Below are 16,459 nucleotides of genomic sequence, written 5' to 3'. Positions count from 1 at the left end.
GATCCATTGTCTACAGCCAAGCTCTACGATACAACCGCATTTGCTCCAACTCCTCAGACAGAGACAAACACCTACAAGATCTCTATCAAGCATTCTTACAAGTACAGTACCCACCTGCTGAAGTGAAGAAACAGATTGACAGAGCCAGAAGAGTACCCAGAAGTTACCTACTGCAGGACAGGCCCAACAAAGAAAATAACAGAACACCACTCGCCATCACCTTCAGCCCCCAACTAAAACCTCTCCAACGCATCATCAAGGATCTACAACCTGTACTGAAGGATGACCCATCACTCTCACAGATCTTGGGGGACAGGCCAGTCCTTGCTTACATACAGCCCCAAACCAGAAGCAAATACTCACCAGCAACCACACACCACACAACAGAACCACTAACCCAGGAACCTATCCTTGCAACAAAGCCCGTTGCCAACTGTGTCCGCATATCTATTCAGGGGACACCATCATAGGGCCTAATCACATCAGCCCCACGATCAGAGGCTCGTTCACCTGCATATCTACCAATGTGATATATGCCATCGTGTGCCAGCAATGCCCCTCTGCCATGTACATTGGTCAAACTGGACAGTCTCTACGTAAAAGAATAAATGACAAATCAGACGTCAAGAATGATAACATTCAAAAACCAGTTGGAGAACACTTCAGTCTCTCTGGTCACTCGATTACAGACCGAAAAGTGGCAATTCTTCAACAAAAATCTTCAAAAACAGACTCCAACGAGAGACTGCTGAATTGGAATTAATTTGCAAACTGGATACAATTAACTTAGGCTTGAATAAAGACTGGGAGTGGATGTGTCATTACACAAAGTAAAACTATTTCTCCATGTTTATTTCCCACCTCCTACTGTTCCTCACATGTTCTTGTCAACTGCTGGAAATGGCCCACCTTGATTATCACTACAAAAGGTTCCCCCTGCTCTCCTGCTAGTAATAGTTCACCTTACCTGATCACTCTTATTACAGTGTGTATGGTAACACCCATTGTTTCATGTTCCGTGTGTATATAAAATCTCCCCACTGTATTTTCCACTGAATGCATCCGATGAAGTGAGCTGTAGCTCACAAAAGCTTATGCTCAAATAAATTTGTTAGTCTCTAAGGTGCCACAAGTATTCCTTTGCTTATTGTTTTACATGATAAGCCATTCTGCAGTTGTTTTCTTACTGTGATGGGAAAAATCTTTGATCTTACATAGATTACTTCTGGTATCTTTCCTTTTTTATGAAGTACTGTCCAGACTACAAATGTCCATGTTATTGGTCTGCAGAATTGACACAACCTCTTTCCTTCTGTGATTCGGTAAAGGGAAGGTCTTGTAAAGATGAAAAAAAGGAGCAGTTTCAGTACAAAGCATTTGCAAAGTCTCTCTTTGGAAGTTGTTAATGCCAGGCTTCAAGGATGCCATGCTTATGTTTGAAACTTGCTTACATTTAGTGGAGACAATGGTGGAAGTCTAGTGCTCCCTTTTTTTGCTATCGGGAGAGATCATCTACTTGTGTATTTGTGTGCATGCGTGTGCGAATATTGTTTGCGGTGTTGTAGAAGTGTTGGTCCCAGGATATGAGAGAGACAAGATGGGGGACATAATATGTTTTACTGGACCAACTTCTGTTGGTGAAAGGGACAAGCTCTTCTTCAGGTGTGGGAAAGGTAAATATAAGGTGTCACAGCTAAATATAAGGTGGAACAGATTGTTATGCATAAGGTGTTAACATGTTGCGAGAGACCATTCAAGATGAAGCAGGCAATTAACACATCTGCAGTCATAGGACAAAGGAGGCTTGTCTACACTACAAAGTTAAGTTGATAAAGTAGCTTATGTCGACCTGACTATGTAAGCCTACATGCTACAGTGTTCCTCTTGCTGCTGTAACTCGCCTGCTGATTTAGTAAATCCACCTTTACAAGAGGTGTAACGCTTAGGTCAACATAGTTCAGGTGACGCAGTATCTGTATAGACACTGTATTACTTGCATTGCCTGTTGGCTGTCAGGATGGCTGAAAGCCAGAGCCGTGCAATTGACAAGAATGTCAGTTTCACTGCTGCTCCCCTCCTTGTTTTGAAATTGAGTGGGCAGGGGAGAGGAGGAATTCCAGCTGTGAGCCCCAGCAGTGTAGACAGCTGGAGCATTGCTGCCTGGTGCTGAGAGCCTAGGCTGTGGGCTCCCCGCAGAGCTCCCAGGCTGAGACTGCAGAGCCCAGGATTTCAGCCTTCCACACTGCTCCTCTTAAATTGGTGCAAGCACTCCTGACGAAGACATGCAGCATTGACAAAAGGAAAGTAGTGTGGATATGAAAAACTGCAGTAATTACTGCAGCGGCTATAAGTCAACCTAACGAAGGATGACTTAATTGTGTAGTGTAGACATGGCCTCAGTGGGTTACAGACTGTTGTAATGAGGCATGAAATCAGTGTGTCTGCTGAATCCATGGTTTTGAATGTCTAACAAAATTATGAATTTAAGCTCACAGCTTCCTCTTTTGAAGGTATTGTGCAGGCTTCCCTTGAGGACAGAGACCACGAGGTCAGCTATAGCGTGATCATTTTCCTAGAATCATAGAATTATAGAATATCAGAGTTGGAAGGGACCTCTGGAGGTCATCTAGTCCAACTCCCTGCCCAGAGCAGGACCAATCCCCAACTAAATCATCCCAGCCAGGACTTTGTCAAGCCTGACCTTAAAAACTTCTAAGGAAGGGGATTCCACCACCTCCCTAGGTAACGCATTCCAGTGTTTCACCACCCTCCTAGTGAAAAAGTTTTTCCTAATATCCAACCTAAATCTCCCCCACTGCAACTTGAGACCATTACTCCTTGTCCTGTCATCTGCTATCACTAAGAATAGTCTAGATCCATCCTCTTTGGATCCACCTTTCAGGTAGTTAAAACCAGGTATCAAATCCCCCCTCATTCTTCTCTTCCCTAGACTAAACAATCCCAATTCCCTCAGCCTCTCCTCATAAGTCATGTGTTCCAGACCCCTAATCATTTTTGTTGCCCTTCGCTGGACTCTCTCCAATTTCTCCACGTCCTTCTTGTAGTCTGGGGCCCAAAACTGGACACAGTACTCCAGATGAGGCCTCACCAATGTCGAATAGAGGGGAACGATCACGTCCCTCGATCTGCTGGCAATGCCCCTACTTATACACCCCAAAATGCCATTGGCCTTCTTGTCAACAAGGGCACACTGTTGACTCATATCCAGCTTCTCGTCCACTGTAACCCCTAGGTCCTTCTCTGCGGAACTGCTGCCTAGCCATTCGGTCCGTAGTCTGTAGTGGTGCATTGGATTCTTCCGTCCTAAGTGCAGGACTCTGCACTTGTCCTTTTTGAACCTCATCAGATTTCTTTTGGCCCAATCCTCCAATTTGTCTAGGTCCCTCTGTTTCCTATCCCTACCCTCTAGCGTATCTACCACTCCTCCCAGTTTAGTGTCATCCACAAACTTGCTGAGGGTGCAATCCACACCATCCTCCAGATCATTAATGAAGATATTGAACAAAACCGGCCCCAGGACCGACCCTTGGGGCACTCTGCTAGATACCGGCTGCCAACTAGACATGGAGCCATTGATCACTACCCGTTGAGCCCAACAATCTAGCCAACTTTCTACCCACCTTGTAGTGCATCCATCCAGCCCATACTTCTTTAACTTGCTGACAAGAATACTGTGGGAGACTGTGTCAAAAGCTTTGCTAAAGTCAAGGAATAACACGTCCACTGCTTTCCCTTCATCCACAGAACCAGTTATCTCATCATAGAAGGCAATTAGATTAGTCAGGCATGACTTTCCCTTGGTGAATCCATGCTGACTGTTCCTGATCACTTTCCTCTCGTCTAAGTGCTTCAGAATTGAGTCCTTGAGGACATGCGCCATGTTTTTTCTGGGGACTGAGCTGAGGCTGACCGGCTTGTAGTTCCCAGGATCCTCCTCCTTCCCTTTTTTAAAGATTGGCACTGCATTAGCCTTTTTCCAGTCTTCCGGGACTTCCCCCGATCGCCATGAGTTTTCAAAGATAATGGCCAAAATGGCTCTGCAATCACATCCGCCAATTCCTTTAGCACTCTCGGATGCAATGCATCCGGCCCCAAGGACTTGTGCACGTCCAGTTTTTCTAAATAGTCCTGAACCACTTCTTTCTTCACAGAGGGCTGTCCACCTCCTCCCCATGCTGTGCTGCCCAGTGCAGTAGTCTGGGAGCTGACCTTGTTCGTGAAGACAAAGGCAAAAAAAGCATTGAGTACATTAGCTTTTTCCACATCCTCTGTCACTAGGTTGCCTCCCTCATTCAGTAAGGGGCCCCCACTTTCCTTGGCTTTCTTCTTGTTGCCAACATACCTGAAGAAACCCTTCTTGTTACTCTTAACATCCCTCGCTAGCTGCAACTCCAGGTGTGATTTAGCCTTCCTGATTTTATTCTAACACGCCCAAGCAATATTTATATACTCATCCCTGGTCATTTGTCCAATCTTCCACTTCTTGTAAGCCTCTTTCTTGCGTTTAAGATCAGCAAGGATTTCACTGTTAAGCCAAGCTGGTCGCCTGCCATATTTACTATTCTTTCTACACATCGGGATGATTTGTCCCTGTAACCTCAATAAGGATTCTTTAAAATACAGCCAGCTTTCCTGGACTCTTTTCCCCCTCATGTTATTCTCCCAGGGGATCCTGCCCATCAGTTCCTGGAGGGAGTCAAAGTCTGCTTTTCTGAAGTCCAGGGTCCGTATTCTGCTGCTCTCCTTTCTTCCTTGTGTCAGGATCCTGAACTCGACCATCTCATGGTCACTGCCTCCCAGGTTCCCATCCACTTTTGCTTCCCCTACTAATTCTTCACAGTTTGTGAGCAGCAGGTCAAGAAGAGCTCTGCCCCTAGTTGGTTCCTCCAGCACTTGCACCAGGAAATTGTCCCCTACAGTACAGTCCCCTACAAAAACTTCCTGGATTGTCTGTGCCCTGCTGTATTGCTCTCCCAGCAGATATCAGGATGATTGAAGTCGCCCATGAGAACCAGGGCGTGCGATCTAGTAGCTTCTGCGAGGTGCCGGAAGAAAGCCTCGTCCACCTCATCCCCCTGGTCCGGTGGTCTATAGCAGACTCCCACCACGACATCACCCTTGTTGCTCATGCTTCTAAACTTAATCCAGAGACTCTCCGGTTTTTCTGCAGTTTCATACTTGAGCTCTGAGCAGTCATACTGCTCCCTTACATACAGTGCAACTCCCCCACCTTTTCTGGCCTCCCTGTTCTTCCTGAACAGTTTATACCCATCCATGACAGGACTCCAGTCATGCGAGTTATCCCACCAAGTCTCTGTTATTCCAATCACATCATAATTCCCTGACTTTGCCAGGACCTCCAGTTCTCCCTGCTTGTTTCCCAGGCTTTGTGCATTTGTATATCATAGAATCATAGAATCATAGAATATCAGGGTTGGAAGGGACCCCAGAAGGTCATCTAGTCCAACCCCCTGCTCGAAGCAGGACCAAGTCCCAGTTAAATCATCCCAGCCAGGGCTTTGTCAAGCCTGACCTTAAAAACCTCTAAGGAAGGAGATTCTACCACCTCCCTAGGTAACGCATTCCAGTGTTTCACCACCCTCTTAGTGAAAAAGTTTTTCCTAATATCCAATCTAAACCTCCCCCATTGCAACTTGAGACCATTACTCCTCGTTCTGTCATCTGCTACCATTGAGAACAGTCTAGAGCCATCCTCTTTGGAACCCCCTTTCAGGTAGTTGAAAGCAGCTATCAAATCCCCCCTCATTCTTCTCTTCTGCAGACTAAACAATCCCAGCTCCCTCAGCCTCTCCTCATAAGTCATGTGCTCTAGACCCCTAATCATTTTTGTTGCCCTTCGCTGGACTCTCTCCAATTTATCCACATCCTTCTTGTAGTGTGGGGCCCAAAACTGGACACAGTACTCCAGATGAGGCCTCACCAGTGTCGAATAGAGGGGAACGATCACGTCCCTCGATCTGCTCGCTATGCCCCTACTTATACATCCCAAAATGCCATTGGCCTTCTTGGCAACAAGGGCACACTGCTGACTCATATCCAGCTTCTCGTCCACTGTCACCCCTAGGTCCTTTTCCGCAGAACTGCTGCCTAGCCATTCGGTCCCTAGTCTGTAGCGGTGCATTGGATTCTTCCATCCTAAGTGCAGGACCCTGCACTTATCCTTATTGAACCTCATCAGATTTCTTTTGGCCCAAACCTCCAATTTGTCTAGGTCCTTCTGTATCCTATCCCTCCCCTCCAGCGTATCTACCACTCCTCCCAGTTTAGTATCATCTGCAAATTTGCTGAGAGTGCAATCCACACCATCCTCCAGATCATTTATGAAGATATTGAACAAAACCGGCCCCAGGACCGACCCCTGGGGCACTCCACTTGACACCGGCTGCCAACTAGACATGGAGCCATTGATCACTACCCGTTGAGCCCGACAATCTAGCCAGCTTTCTACCCACCTTATAGTGCATTCATCCAGCCCATACTTCCTTAACTTGCTGACAAGAATACTGGCACTGAGATAACCCGCTGATTGCCCCTCATTCTCAGTATGAGGCAGGAGCCCTCCCCTCTCACACACTCCTGCTCGTGCTTCCTCCTGGTATCCCGCTTCCCCACCTACCTCAGGGCTTTGGTCTCCTTCCCCCGGTGAACCTAGTTTAAAGCCCTCCTCACTAGGTTAGCCAGCCTGCTCGTGAAGTTGCTCTTCCCTCTCTTCGTTAGGTGGAGCCCATCTCTGCCTAGCACTCCTCCTTCTTGGAACACCATCCCATGGTCGAAGAATCCAAAGCCTTCTCTCCGACACCACCTGCGTAGCCATTCATTGACTTCCACGATTCGATGATCCCTACCCCGGCCTTTTCCTTCCACGGGGAGGATGGATGAGAACACTACTTGCGCCTCATACTCCTTTATCCTCCTTCTCAGAGCCACGTAGTCTGCAGTGATCCACTCAAGGTCATTCTTGGCAGTATCATTGGTGCCCATGTGGAAAAACAGGAAGGGGTAGCGGTCCGAGGGCTTGATGAGTCTCGGCAGACTCTCCGTCACATCGTGAATCTTAGCCCCTGGCAAGCAGCAGACTTCTCTGTTTTCCCGGTCAGGGTGGCAGATAGATGAGTCAGTCTCCCTGAGGAGAGAGTCCCCGACCACCACCACCCGCCTCCTTCTCTTGGGAGTGGTGGTTGTGGAACCCCCAACCTTAGGACAGTGCATCTCATCCCTTTCAACTGGCGGAGTCTCCTTCTGGTCCCTTCCCCCAGACGTATCATCTGGGCCACTCCCCGCAATGGTACCTGTGGAGAGAACATGAAAATGGTTACTTACCTGTATCTGCGTTGCTGGTACATGGACACTCCCCTTTCTTCTTCTGGAGGTCACATGCTGCCAAATTTCTTCACCGTCCTCCTGTCTCCGCTGCGCAGCCTGCTCTGAATCTTCAGAACCTTGTGCACGTAGAAGCATATCCTGACGTCTGTCCAGGAAATCTTCAGTTTCTCTTATGCAACGCAGGGTCGATACCTGTTGCTCCAGACCTTGAACCTTCTCTTCCAATATGGAGATCAGCTTGCACTTTGTACACACAAAGTCGCTTCTGTCCTGTGGAAGAAAGACAAACATGGCACATCCAGTGCAGGTCACAACAGCTGAACACTCCCCATCCATATTACCTTCCTACTACAAGCTTCCTCAGGAGATGCAGTAAATTACTCAGCGAAGCCGTTAGGGTGTAAGCCTCAGTGGGCTCACCCCAGGCGAATTCCCAGGCAAACTCCTACTGTTTGCTGCTCTGCTGTCCCCCGCTACTCTGCTGTCCCCCGCTGCTCAGCTGGTTCCCCGCTGCTCAGCTGATTCACGGGGCGCTGGCTTTTTTAAACAGCCAGGCTCACCTGAAACAAAACACTCCCAGCTCCCGCCCTTTTCAGCCAACCAATTTTCTGACAAATGTTCACCCACAAGTGATAGGGTGTTTTTGTCTTTTATCATTTTATAAGTTGGAAAAAACCCTCCACATTCTGCATACTCCTACTTGTCACTGTGGCGTCCATGTGGCGTATTATCAAACAATTATAAATCATACTTGATGGGGACTACATCCTGAAATAACTCTTTCCCGAACCCCATCTTCTGACCTTCAAACAACCCCCAAACTTCGCCAAGCTCATGATCAGAAGCAAGCTCCCTACACAACAGGACACATCAGTTCCAAACAACACCAGACCCTGCCATAACAGATGCAAAACCTGCAGACATATCTCCACGGGTATGATGATCAGTGCTCTCCCAACACACCTTTTGCTATCCATGGGTTCTACACATGCTTATCACAACATATGGTGCACTTCATCTAGAGCATCAAATGCACCAACAACAATGTGAATGAAACCAGACTATCACTGTGCTCTCAAATGAACTCACACAGAAAAATTATAAAAGAAAGAAACACCGTATCACCCATGGGCAAACACTTTTCACAAAATGATCACTTCATATCTGACCTCTGGGTCCCCCTCCTCAAGGGAACCCCGTGCAATGCCTTCAAAAGATGAGCCTGGGAGCTTAAATTCATAACTTTGAGAGACACTGAAAATCATGGACCCAATAGACACCCTAGTTTTATGTCTCATTACAACAATCTGTAACTTGCTAACCCTCCTTTGTCCTATGACTATGGAAGTGATAATTGAAAACTTCATCCTGATGTGGTGATAGACAAGTTGTGAGGGACTGATTTCCAAAGGTATCGAACACCTGTATCTCCAGTCAACTTCTGTTGGAATTGTGCTCACCTATTCTCAAAATCAGGTTCCTTACCTCTTTATAACCCCCTTTCTCATCTTTAATGTATAATCTACCTGCTTTAGAACAGTGTTGTGAAACTTCCTAATTTCTACAGTGCTTTGTTTACAGAACCTTAGACACAAAAGTAATAGGGATATGTTTATGAGAGAAAGAATTTTTTTAATGACAGGTTTCAGAGTAGCAGCCGTGTTAGTCTGTATTTGCAAAAAGAAAAGGAGTACTTGTGGCACCTTAGCGACTAACCAATTTATTTGAGCATAAGCTTTCGTGAGCTACAGCATCCGATGAAGTGAGCTCACGAAAGCTTATGCTCAAATAAATTGGTTAGTCTCTAATTTTTTTAATAAACATTATAAGTACCAAGTTGAGGATATATATACTTGTTTTTATACCTGATTTTTATTCATGTCATTTTTGTTTCTAGGACATGGTATTGGTACCCCTTTTTGTTATAACCTATGATATGTTGCTGAACAAAAGCTGAAGGAATGTTATGCTGTCTGTGTTCAGTTTTAATTCCTAGCTAGATACAGTTTTGAACATATGTTGTACAAGTATTAGACTCCATTTCTAAAAGAAACAATAACAGGTTTTTATTAACAGTTTTCACTAACAGAGTAAAAAAAAAGCTATGGTTTAGTTATTTGCAGATTGTCGTAAATTTGGACTACTTCTGATACTATATGGAAGTCTTGTGTTAGCAACTTTTATGAAGTAACAAATTCAGTTTTTGCTCCCCAGCTAAGAATGCTGCAACAGAAACATATGTAAACCTTTAATACTATACAGTAGGAGAGTGAGTAATACTGTGTGGTGTTAGTATAAGAAAGTAAAGCATTGAGGAGAAAAGTGCTGTATGGGCACATAGCAGCTCACTTCGAGTAATATTGCAGTGGGTTTTAAGTCTGTGTGAGAGGAGTTTATCTATGTATTGTACATATGAATAGATGGACACGGGAACATTTTTAAACTGGATTGCCTAAGGTTACATACCTACTCTCTCTATTTGGCTAGCTTTGTAAAAGTGCCTTTATCTTTAGTGCTATGCACCTAAAGAATCCACTTTGTTCCATGGGAGATGTGGATACTCAGCTCCTCTGCAGATCAGGCCATTTTAGTTAGTTGCCTAACTATAGATTTAGATGCTTAATTTGAGACATCCATGTTTTAAAACTGTGGCCACTGTAGACTTCTAGTTACATATGAGAACCATATGGGCCCTTAAAACTTCAGAAAACTACTTTCTTGTTGTGCTGGTCACAGAAATTACTTGACATACACTGTCAAGAGTACTAAATGTCAGATAGCTACACCTTTTTCTCATTATTGTACATCTAATAAGTAGGAAAACTGAAAAAATGAATTACAGAACTTATCAGCAATTTTAAAAATCACTTAGAACATACAGAGACTATTATGTATGTGTTTCAGAATCCATAACGTTAGTTATTTTATGGAGCTAGGCGTGCATTTATAACATGCATCTAAGATTTAGTGGATTAAATTCACCATGCATGTGTAGAATATATTCATGATGAATATTTTCCAGATTGATTAGTAGTTTGTACAGTAGCAGCAATTTGCATGGCATTCCACTGTAGCCTGACAGAAGATTGATTACAGCTCAGGTTCCAAATGAACGTAGAGTTCCCCAGTTCAGCAAGGTATTTAAGCACGTGTAATTTAAAGCATATGAGTAATTCCCTTGACATGGTAGGATTACTCATGTACTGAATCGCATATGCTTAAGTACCTGGCTGAATTGGGGTCTAAATTGTTATGCTAAACATTGTAAATAAAGCAAGCTGAGTTGTGTAATTTTGCAATATACGTACAGAATCAGAATTCAGAAATACAGAATAAACTGCTACATTGTAATAAATCTTTCACTACTATATATAACTAATGAACTACAAGTCTGATTTTGAAAGTGCACTACTAAATATTGCTCATTTCTTTCAGAGTTCAGAAAAAAGCACTTTTTTAAAGCAGTTCATTGTGTAAGGTGAACATTTAACTTTAAGCATTTAAATTTTATTAAAAAACCCAAATTTGATTATTGTGATTAAGTGGTTTAATGTATTGAAATTTAGTTTTGCTCATGTGCTCTACTTCAGTAGCACTGTGCTAGCAAACAGCTATAATTAGATTAGCAGCCTGTTAAACAGTGGTGACAGTATCTGAGCCTCAGAGAGCATGTGCTGGGTTCTGCATGTGCCTTTCTCTGATTGGCTGCAGACGTTGCTGCTTGCCAGTTTGATAGGTTTCCACAGTAATCTTTATGCTGCATTACAGACATAGATACAGAGGTACTGTGTCCATGCAACGGTGGAGGTGCTCATCTTGTAGCATTAAAAGAAAGCGCACAGATGAAAGGCATTGGTCTTTGTTATAAAACATCAGTACTTAACGACTGCTAGCTGCAAACAGAGGTCAGTGAAGGAGTTTCAATTCATGGTAATTACTTTCAGGTCTTTATCTCTCCCATAAAACACAGTCATGCATGAAATGAATACTGTTAATCATGTCATCTATTTAATTTGGTCTTGCTTTCATTAATATCATGTGTACTCCAGTGGGATAGCCATCAGATTACAAAACATGTCATTACAGAGTGGATTTAGCAGGGAAATAGAATATATTTTTACAGGAAAATTTGCTTTCATGTGAAACCTTAAGCCTGTGCATGTGAGCAATTTTATTAGTTCCCTTTTGTTATGGTAATGGCAATATTGCATTTATTTGGGTCTCTGCAGAACAGTTGAATTAGAGGCATGTAGGACTTTCTTTACATGGAGATGAAACTGTTCTAAATAATGAGCAGTTAAAAGGATAATTCTGAGAGATGTACTTATACTTATATCAGGGTAATAACTATCCTCGTGTTTTTTGCAAAGAGGTCAAGGAATGTGGAGTAATATGCTATCGTTCTTTCATCAAAGATGCTTGTAGCTTTAGTATTTGAGTAGTTTGTTTCTTTTGTTCTTTGAATTCCCTATTAGGCAGCTGTTGGGGGGACCTCAAACTGGTATATTGCAGCATATTCTTTGCTGCACACACAAATATTGTTCCCAAAGGCCAGATTTTGTCCCAAAGTCTTGTTTGTTGTAGGAATTGCCTTTAGCAATAGAATGAAACAATGTGTATAAGACAATCTTTTCTTCTATGATTCTGAGACTTCCAGAATGTTTTCCATAATTCGAGCACCATTTTATTTAATCTCTTTGAGATTTGTGACCTACATATTAATTAATATGAACTTTTTCTGATAAAAACAATGCCAATTTAGAGGGTATGTTTACCAGTTAAAACTGTATTTGGAAGAGAAGAAAACAAGCACTGAGCAATGTAGTCATACTTCTTATGAAGGTAGTTGACTACTAAAGCTGATTGTTAAAACTTAAAGTTAATGATATTGTCTGTGTCAGACTGTAGAGCCCACAAACTTGTGTGGTAAGTCACCATTCATCCAGCTGGCTTTCTGCCACCATGCGTCTGAGGTAACAGTAGATTGCCTCAGCCGATATCAGAAAGGTATAAGGAACTGTAGCTACTTTAATGACGCTTTCTACTCCTTCCCGTCACCTCCCAATGAGGTGTTGTGTTTGTGCTGTCCAAAATGTTGCAAAGTAGGGTTGTAAACTTCTAAAATATTGAATTAAAACGGTGTAACCTTCTAAAAAAAAGGCCCATAAAATTCCATCTTGGTCACTCGCTTGCTTAACTTTCTATGTAAGTGGGTATACATACAATGTATATGAGTGTTTCATAATGTGGGGCACTTTAAAAGCAAAGATATTTTATCTGACTTAGTTCAAAAATATTTGCACTACTATAAATTTCAAATGCATACTTAAATTCTGATTTTAGTACAGGACAAAGCATTGCCAACAAAAATGGTTTTGAAATTATTATTGCTACCACAAAGGAAGCTCAGTCACTGTCTGCTTGTATTGTCTGCATTTGTCTGTGCTTTATTGCCATAAGGTGTTTTTACTGGTGCAGGCTTTGAAAATAACCTTCCTGCATAGCAACAGTTAGGTCTGGACAGTGATGAATGGGGAGAATGTGCAGGCACAATGTTCTTAGTGTATGGCACTTTTTTCCAATATCCTCAGAATTACCATCTAACTGTATTTATATGGTTTGTAAATTAATCCATGTCATGTGCATGCTTTAAAGAAGAGATTTCCTGATAATATCTAGAATAATTTTTGACATGGGCCTCTCAAGCCGTGTATGATGGAGATGCTGGTAGTGGTTAAGGGAAGTTGGTAGGTAGAAATCCCCAGCTGAATAATGTACTTAGCAAAGCTGACTGTTTTCATTCAAAATGAAGACAACGTGTTACTTAAAGTGAAAATTAAGTATATGCAGTGAACTAATACTGTATATCTGTAAGATGATAATGACTTCTTACCTGAAAACGTTTCTTATGCTTATCTCAGATAGGTAACTTGGTCCATATTTTAAAAGTGAGCATATTTTTTTCTTGGTGATGTGTAAAGCATTGTTAAACGAAAATGTATACTGGAATTGCACGTTATAGTTATTTATACAATGTTGTTGTTTCACCAATAGTTAGTCAGACAGATGTCTCTCCCTCGGTTAGGTGTGACTGATTTTTTTCTGGTGCGGCTAATGCAGAAAAGCATGAAACTAGCATTGATGACTGTAATTTAAAGTAATACTGTTTTATTATCATCAAGAAATAAATGGCTTTTTTAGAGGCGAAAGCTTTGTTTTCATTATGGAATGTGTTTTCCGTTTGGGTAGGGGCAGCAAACAAATTCAATTTAAGCAGTAATTCACATAGATAACATTTTAGGGTTTACTCATCTCAGCTAAAATGAACTTTTGAAAAAAACTTTCAAAATAGAATTTTACTAGATTAAATCTGGCATGTGTTTCAGCTGGTTGTCAACAAATAGTGAGCTGCAGGGGACATATTTAAAACTAAAAAGTATTTAAAAACTATTCAATGTTAGGAAATATATGGATTACACATGATAATTGTATTGTGACCTATCTTAATATACCTGTCTTACCTCTGATATGTGGCTTTGTAGCATGCCTCAGTTTTCATCAAGTCTTGTATAAACTTCCCTATTAAATCTCACTTTCTTATAACATGAAAAATGAAAAACTAATGCCAAGGAACAAAGTAAGAATACAGACGTGTGATATGCAGCACAGGGTTTCAGCAGTTAGAAAATGTTAAATATCCAATTGCCTAAGAATCATTTGTTATATATTGTATTTAAAATAGATTTTGTACAGTTGAATGTGGTTTTATCGCCTTTACTGTCATAGTAGGTATCCCATTATAATGCAGTGGTATCAGAAAAGAGCTTTGCATTCCAGTATTTTCAGGATCGGTAATGACTGCTGACTTTTTTGTGTGTGTGCATATTATTGATTGGGTTTACAAAAATTATATTCAGACTGAATTTGAGTATATACCAGGGATAGGCAATAATTTTCGCAGGTGGCCACTCCACGAATTTTGGTAAGTCGTCACGGGTCGCACATTTCTACTATATGAATGGAGGGGGTGCGGGGTCTGGGAGGGAATTTGGGTGCAGGAGGGAGTGCCGGGCTGGTGCAGGGGATTGGGATGCAGGAAGGGGTGTGGGGTCTGGGAGGGAGTTTGGGTACCGGAGTGGGTTCTGACCTGGGGCAGGGGGTTGGGGTGTGGGAGGTGGTGCGAGGTGCAGGCTATGGCCAGGAGGTGCTTACCACAGGTGGCTCCCAGCTGGCGGCACAGCAGGGCTCAGGCAGGCTCCCTGCATGTCGTAGCCCCACGCTGCTCCCGAAAGCGGTTGTGGCTGGCTGCTGCTGACACGTCTCTGCGTGCCCCTTGAGGGTGGAAGGGTAGCGGGTCTCCGTGTGCTGACCACGCCCACAAGCACCGCCCCTGCTGCTCCCATTGGCTGGAAACTGGCCAGTGGAAGCTGTGAGAATGGGGGTGGGGGCAGCGCGCAGAGCCGCCTCCCGCCCCCCCGCCAGGGGTGCACAGAGACATGCCAGCAGCAGCTGGCCACTTCCGGGAGCTGCGTGGGACCACGGCAGGCAGGCAGCCTACCTGAGTGCCCCGCTGCGCCGCAGGACTTTTAGCAGCCTGGAGATCATGAGGGGGCAGCCAAAGAGCCTGGCGGGCTAGACAGAAATGTTAGATGGGCCGGATCCGCCTGCAGGCTGGATTTTTCCCACCCCTGGTATATACAGTAGTCTGACTGCCGCTAACAAATAGTGTTACACTAGCTTAGATTTATTAAGGTATTATGTCTTTCTGCTGTTAAATATTTAAGTGAATTTCACTGTACTTAAAACCGTGCCAAATCTAAAGAGGAAAGACTATTCTTAAGGTTAATGCATTTTTGTAGTCTTCCAGCAATAAGAGAGATGATATGAAAACAGTCATTGGGATTTAAGGTATTACTCAAGTGTTTGTCTGTGGGATTTTCACTTGGGTGCCTTGTGATTTGTAAAGTTAAGCAAGCGCAAACAAGAATGCCAGAATATAAATTTCTAGAATTGTCCTAAAACAAGTAAAGTGAGATTTTGTGTCCTACAGTATATTGTCACAGTTTAGGGCAGGTGCATCTGTATTTCCACTCCGTGGTCCATGACTGGCACCCACTCCTCAGCCACCCTGGGCTGGATTAACCTTTTGTGGGCCCGATGCCAAACATATTTAGGGGCCCCCATGGGGGAAATGGGGCATGAGGTGGGGTACGTTAGGTACCCAGAGCAAGGGGCCAGCCCGGGGCAATGGGGCACGGTGCAGCGGGGGCAGCCCTGGTCCCCCAGCCCAGCGTGAGGGCACTGTTTACAAACCAGCAGCCACAGATACACACTGGCCTGCCCAGCCCTGCACTGCCTGCACCCCTTGGGAGCAGGCCTGCACCACACCCTAGCACCTCCCCACGGCCCCCCAGCCCCCTTGCCCAACGACCCCCACATAGACCCCTATGCCCAGTTCCCCCCTGGACCTGCTATGCCCAGTGCCCCCCCACCCACAGACCCCCCCCCCACAATTGCACAGCACCCTGCACACCACCACCCACAGTGCCCCCTCCACAGACCCCTATGTCCAGCACCCCCCACAGACCCTCCACTGACCAGTGCCACAAAACACAAACCTCCCCCAATGCCCAGCGCCCCCTCGCTCCCACAAGCTCTCCAGAGACCGACTGCCCCGTGTCCCGCCTCCCAGTCGCATTCACCACCCCCACTGGGAGGTGACTGTGTCCCCTGGGCTGAGCTGGCTGCGTGGCCGGGAGCTGGTCCTGGGTGGGGATTACTCCAGCCACTCGGGAGCTGTGCAGTCAGCCAGGCTGAAGCAGGAGTGAGGCCTGCCCGAGCCAAGCTCCCTCAGGACCCACTTGCCTGTTGGGGCTCTGCCAAGCCTCCTGTGATGCACTTCTCCCCCCCCACTGGTCGAGAGTGGCTCAGTCTCTACTGGTCCCAGGCAGCTTGGTCCTGGGGAGGCAGATGGGACCCTGCAGGTGGCTGGCAGCAGAGTCCACTAGGAGCCGGAGCCTTAATGGGCCCCTTCCAAGTGTGGGCCTGGTGCCATTGTAAACCCAATACTGCAGTCATCACCTCTCTCGGTTGG

At 44.6% G+C, this 16,459-nt stretch overlaps 1 protein-coding gene across 6 annotated transcripts in view; it reads left to right on the top strand.

Moving 5' to 3' along the window:
- FAM110B (family with sequence similarity 110 member B) overlaps positions 1 to 16,459 on the top strand; it is a 186,142-nt gene that overhangs the window by 82,910 nt on the left and 86,773 nt on the right. Inside the window, exon 1 of one of the 6 annotated variants that reach the window (XM_037892579.2) lies at positions 11,127 to 11,270. The exons of 4 other annotated variants lie outside the window; for them this stretch is intronic. The gene's annotated coding sequence lies outside the window, so the exon portion shown is untranslated. Of the gene's footprint in view, positions 1 to 11,126; positions 11,296 to 16,459 lie in introns of those variants that run through there. One more of the 6 variants, XM_037892582.2, reaches the window with a different exon arrangement.

The sequence above is a fragment of the Chelonia mydas genome, chromosome 2, assembly GCF_015237465.2.
Source record: "Chelonia mydas isolate rCheMyd1 chromosome 2, rCheMyd1.pri.v2, whole genome shotgun sequence".
Lineage (NCBI taxonomy): Eukaryota > Metazoa > Chordata > Testudines > Cheloniidae > Chelonia > Chelonia mydas.
The sequence above is the reverse complement of the archived record's forward strand: the minus strand, read 5'-3'. Positions and strand labels throughout refer to the sequence as shown.